Raw genomic sequence first — 6,230 nt, 5'->3', positions numbered from 1 at the left:
AACTGTTAGTTAGCGTCCTATGTAAAGTTTTAGTTCTGAAATCAGGTTTTAGTTCTGATTTAGTTTAGAAAATCAAAACTAGAAATATTTGCTTAAAAGTAAGTATTACACTTTAGTTATATCAAAAATAACCAAAATATAAAACCTGTCTTCTGGTGCCATAGGACTCTAAAAGGTTATACAAACTTCCTTGCAAATTGAGCATTATAAAAAATTTTTACTTTACATATATGTTTTTTTATATTTTTCCACTTCATAAGTTTAACCAAAAAGTTCAGTTCAGTTCAGTTGCTCAGTCGTGTCCGACTCTTTGCGACCCCATGAATCGCAGCACACCAGGCCTCCCTGTCCATCACCAACTCCCGGAGTTCACTCAAGCTCACATCCGTAGAGTCAGTGATGCCATCCACCCATCTCATCCTCTGTCGTCCCCTTCTCCTGGAATACCTTTACTGAAGTAAAAATAATGTAATTGCTATAATAACAAAATCTATGTGTAGATGAGAAATTAAAACAAAGGCTCCTTAACAAAATATAAACTATAAAAAAGGTACACAGTCCTCTTGATTCTGCTTTGGCAAACAGGAGATATTTTGTATATTTGACTCCCGAGTATAGCATTTACTGAGACTTGTTCCTTTCATATGTGTACAATAACAGATTTCATTTTAAACAGATTTTTATATCAAAACTCATCCTGCTTTCTTTTTGCCCCCTGGGTTGACTAATGAAAGAAGTGACAATTTTAATAAAATATTTAAAATACCAAAAATTAAGACAAATCTCTATTGTAGTGGTTATAGAGATTTTGTCTTAATCTTGAAAGTGGAAAAGGTCATATTTTGTAGGCTGTTGCATATCATATCTCTGAATAATAAGAATATGTCTTTTCCTTGCTTGCTACAGTTTTCTGCTTACCTCTTTATGGTGGAAGAAATGTAATTTACTTGTCAGATTGAAAAGTTTGATATAAATTCTTATCCTACCTTTAGAACTAGCATTTCTGAAACTCTACATTGTAAACAAATGGCATGTTTAATTAAACAACTACTAACAAGAGTATGTAGTAAAGAGAATATGTGAACAAGAGAGTATGATTAGATTAATTTAATAGCAAGCTCTGTGACTAGAATTTAAAGAAACCGTTTTTAAATCAGCAAGGATATATGATTATACTAATTTAAAATCAAGATGTAGTTGGAATGTAAACAAAGTATTTTAAGTCCCTCTCCAGAATATCAAAAGAATTTTCTTTAAAAGTTAAAACTAACATGATTTAGAAGATATTAGTTTACATTAAAATTTCTTCTGTAACCTACTAATCTACATAAAAAGCTAAATTTAAAGTCAATTGATAGTTTACTGTGATGCTAAAAACTCATCTTAAATAAAAACAGTTGTGATTTTTCCAAGGGATTCATTTTACTTTTCTATAGGATTGCTTTTTCACAGCAACAGGTTAGCAATTCTGAAATATACTAGCTCTCTGTTCTAATAAAGAGTGAAAACATAGTGAGGTAAATTCAGCTGAATAGTTAGGCATACTATCATGTACATGATAACATATATGCATATGCATGTGTGTTTCTGTGTGTATGTAAATACATATTTAATATATAATATCTATACTTTTCTGAAACCCAAGAATTACTTTTACCTTCAAATTTCAAAATATTAAATAGATTTGCTGTAATCATTCACAGGCACTTGATGCTGAAGGTCAGTCCATTTTTACTCATTCGTAAAAACAAAGAAAAATAAAAAACCATTGGGTTCTGACCTATTTAAAGCCATAAATTGTTTTTTAAAACATGCATTGTCAGGATCATAATTATCTTATTTGTGTTTGTTTAGATAGATAAACAGATGAAACATTTCGATGCAGATGTGACAGTCTCAGTGCTGTCATTTACCTTTCAAGGATCATAGAATTTTTGCTTTTAACACATTCCCTCGAGTACCTACATGTTTTCATTTTAAACCAGTCATTGAGAAAACATGTCAGATGCTAAATTCAAAATCCACCATGCAGGAAACACAGGGAAATGTAACAACTGTTTTGGGAGAAAATGTCTTGAAGTCAACTTACATAAAATCTTTAATGGTTTGCCAATGAATTATAATTAGCATTTATGTTACAACTGAAAATGCTAAACAATTTCTGCTTAACTACTATAGGGCTGAAGTTATTTCTGTCAAATAAATAAAATCTTAAAATATCTACATTCTATAATATAAAAGTTTAGTGATACAAAAGCAGAATTTGTAATATCAATTTGTGAAACAAAAGGAACAAAATAGTTTGAAGTCTAGAGCACTTAAACCTTTTTAATACTTAATACATTATATGAAATCTCATACAGAATATGTGGAACTCAAAGTAATAATTTCTGATATTAATATTCAATAACTTGTATGTCCAAGTAGACTGAAAACTTAGAAATTCTCTGAGAGGCTCACATTCAGTAGAGTAAGAGAAATTAAAGCTTTAGGATGCTTGTGTAAAGGTTAAAATAACTCAAGTTCTTTTCTCAGTAAATGCTTCCCTATCTTCATCAATTATGATTCTCAATTATAAAGAAAATGAATTGTATAATACAAACAATATAATCAATGAAATGTTATATGCAAAGATAGATAATGCAAGACAACTGAGCTTAGAATGCATAACACTTAAAATATTTAATCATGGCTTTATGTGACTACACACAATTTATTTCTACTTAATAAAATAATAAAAATGCTTTTTTCCTACTTTTTAATGTATATTTGCAAACATTTCCTCTCACAGAATTGTTCAATTAAATACTATGCATTTCCAATTAAGAACTAATGTATTTATGAATATTCATTTTTCAACATTTATTTATTTAATAAAGCCTAAAGCTGGTTAGGCTAACATGGAAACAAAAATTATGATGTTATTTTGAACTCTATGACTTCTTTCAATTTGCAAACAGGTAATTATATGAAAAATTGTAGAATGCACTAAAAAAGCAGTTGGAAAACAACAAATATTTCATGAAAGAATTATTAATGTTATAACCACTTAGAACAGAAATATGTGCATGAATATATAATCACCTAAAGAATTTCAGTCTTTAACTTCATTTAATTACTAAAACAGTCATTTAAGAACGTGCCTTGATGAGTATCACAAACATATCCTTTGGTTAAATATGAATAAAAGGAATAGTTTGATTTCTAATAAAAATAACAAAATATAAGACCAACTTAATATATGCATATCAATTATGAGAAAATGATTAAATTATTTATACCTTCCAAAACAGTATCAATATAATTAAAAGTACTCTTATTGGAAATAAACCCATTAATATACATAGCCAATCTCTAGCAGATTATTGGTATTACTACAATGTGAGTGTTAAATGCTAGTTGCTAACATTTGCACCTTGTTGGATAAAGTGTAAAATAAGCAGGAAGTTTTAATCTATGTCTTTAACCATGATGAAAACCATCATGAAACATTACAAGGCTGTCCTTTGGAGAGTGTCTTTTTGGAATCCATGTGCTAAATGGGTTTTCATATAAGGAATCCTCTCAGCAGTAAATGGAACTATAGAAAAAGTCATATTTGGAAGAATCAGAGCGAAGTTTGCACTGTGCACAGTTGACTGCCACAGCTTTTCTTCATTGGAAAAATTCTTAAATCTAAGGTTGTCAATTTGCCACTTTTTGAGTACTGTAGTTACTTAGAAATAGCAGTTAACAAAAAAAACTTAAAAGCATTGACTTTTATACTTCATTCTAACAAAACAATTCACTATTTACTTATTTTACAGTTAATCTCCATGCTAAATCTGAAAGTATGCTCTCAATAACAACTGTAATAAAAGAACATCAGGATAATGACACAAGATGATAAAAGCAAGGGAAATGTTCATTTGAGGATATAATCTCTTTTACATATACAAGCTTTTTTTCCCCACATATACAAGCTTTAAGTAAAAATAAAGTAGGATAAATGCTCCAAAAAAAGTTATCCAGAGAATATCTATACAACAAAATTTATCAAAAAGTAGTAGAAAGTCTTCCTAGACGTCGATCCCTGTTGATAAAGGATTTCTAACAGGGGATACAAAGCTCTATAAAATTATGTGCAAGTAAATTTTGTAAGCAAGAGTTTCTACCATTTTCAACTAATTGATGAAAAAATAGGGCAGAATCATAAAACAGTTTTGTTGGTAAGGAAGAGATACTGCAATGTATTCAGCAAACCCATTTATTATTCCTTCTAAACATAACTATATTCTCAAACCTTCACTGCAATTAGATTGGGCCTCACATGACTGATTTCAGGCCAATAGAATACGCATTACCTTTTGGAATTGTCAACAAGATTTCTTCCCTTCCTACCCAATGCAGAGTACCCAGAGGAGGACTCCAGGGTTCTAGTAGATGGCAGAGCAATTCTTGGGCCCCTGAATGACTGAATGGAGCTGGATGGAACAAAGACCCACTCTCACTCTCTACCTGACCCACACAGGAATATGACATAAAAGAGTAATAGATCTTGCTGGCATTAAGCCACTGAGACTTGAGAAAGGCTAGATTACTCATTCATTTTTATCTATTTCTCAGATATTATGAGTAATAAAGAAGGATATCAAAATAAAATTTGGTACTTCAGAGGAAAGCAAAAGCAGTAATTGTACTGGATCTAAGTGTTAAGAGTAGGGATAGTTCTTAGAAACTATATGATTTCAAGTATTCTGCAATTGGTCCCTGTCAGTCTTGCCTCCCCAGTCATATGCTGAACTTATATCATCTTATTATGATAATAATAATTTATCTTAGTAACAAAAGCTTAAAGCATTAGCTACCATTCATTTCATTTCATACCATACTTCAGAACGAGTGCTAAGCACTTTATATGAATTATCTCATTTAAGTTCCAAGTCACTATATGAGGAAGTTTTGACAACACATTTACAATGTAAAATTTCCTCATTTTACAGAGGAAACTGATGTCTATAAAAGTTAAGATAATTTTATAGCTAGTGAGAAAGAACTCAGAAAGTTTTTGACTCATATTAACGAAGCTCATGGCATCTGGTCCCATTACTTCATGGGAAATAGATGGGGAAACAGTGGAAACAGTGTCAGACTTTATTTTTGGGGGCTCCAAAATCATTGCAGATGGTGACTACAGCCATGAAATTAAAAGATGCTTACTTCTTGGAAGAAAAGTTATGACCAACCTAGATAGCATATTCAAAAGCAGAGACATTACTTTGCCAACAAAGGTTTGTCTAGTCAAGGCTATGGTTTTTCCTGTGGTCATGTATGGATGTGAGAGTTGGACTGTGAAGAAGGCTGAGCACCGAAGAATTGATGCTTTTGAACTGTGGTGTTGGAGAAGACTCTTGAGAGTCCCTTGGACTGCAAGGAGATCCAACCAGTCCATTCTGAAGGAGATCAGCCCTGGGATTTCTTTGGAAGGAATGATGCTAAAGCTGAAACTCCAGTACTTTGGCCACTTCATGTGAAGAGTTGACTCATTGGAAAAGACTCTGATGCTGGGAGGGATTGGGGGCAGGAGGAGAAGGGGACGACAGAGGATGAGAAGGCTGGATGGCATCACCAACTCGATGCACATGAGTTTGAATGAACTCCGGGAGTTGGTGATGGACAGGGAGGCCTGGCATGCTGGGATTCATGGGGTCGCAAAGAGTTGGACACGACTGAGCAACTGAACTGAACTGAACTGAATATGTATAATATTACATTGGTGGTAATATTTGGTCCCAACCAAATATTGTTTGAGCAATTGTAATTCACTTCAACTACTAGCCTTTTTACACGTAGAATCGTGCAGTTGTATGTTCATTTTGTAGGTCACAGGAAAGACTGACAGAAAGGGTTGACCTTTACAAACATAATTCTGTATCTGTCCCTCCTAGTAGAAACGTTATACTCTAATTTTATCAACATGCCAAAAATGTATTCATCTATCAAAGGTAGATATACAATAATCATCAAAATAGTAATGTTTTGAATCAGAAATAAGATTATCCATAATTCATTTATGATGAATAACTTAAATGAAAAGAACTTCATTGAAAGCCTGGGATATAATTACTCACCTAAAAGTAACTACTATTTTAAGTGAAGTATTTGAAGTTCATATGATTAGTATATATTCTAAGAACAAAAATTCTTCAGAAGCCAAATAATAATCCAAATATTATTTGGAAAATATAGAT

Source organism: Bos indicus, chromosome 21 (genome assembly GCF_029378745.1).
Source record: "Bos indicus isolate NIAB-ARS_2022 breed Sahiwal x Tharparkar chromosome 21, NIAB-ARS_B.indTharparkar_mat_pri_1.0, whole genome shotgun sequence".
Lineage (NCBI taxonomy): Eukaryota > Metazoa > Chordata > Mammalia > Artiodactyla > Bovidae > Bos > Bos indicus.
Note: the sequence above shows the minus strand (reverse complement) of the source record.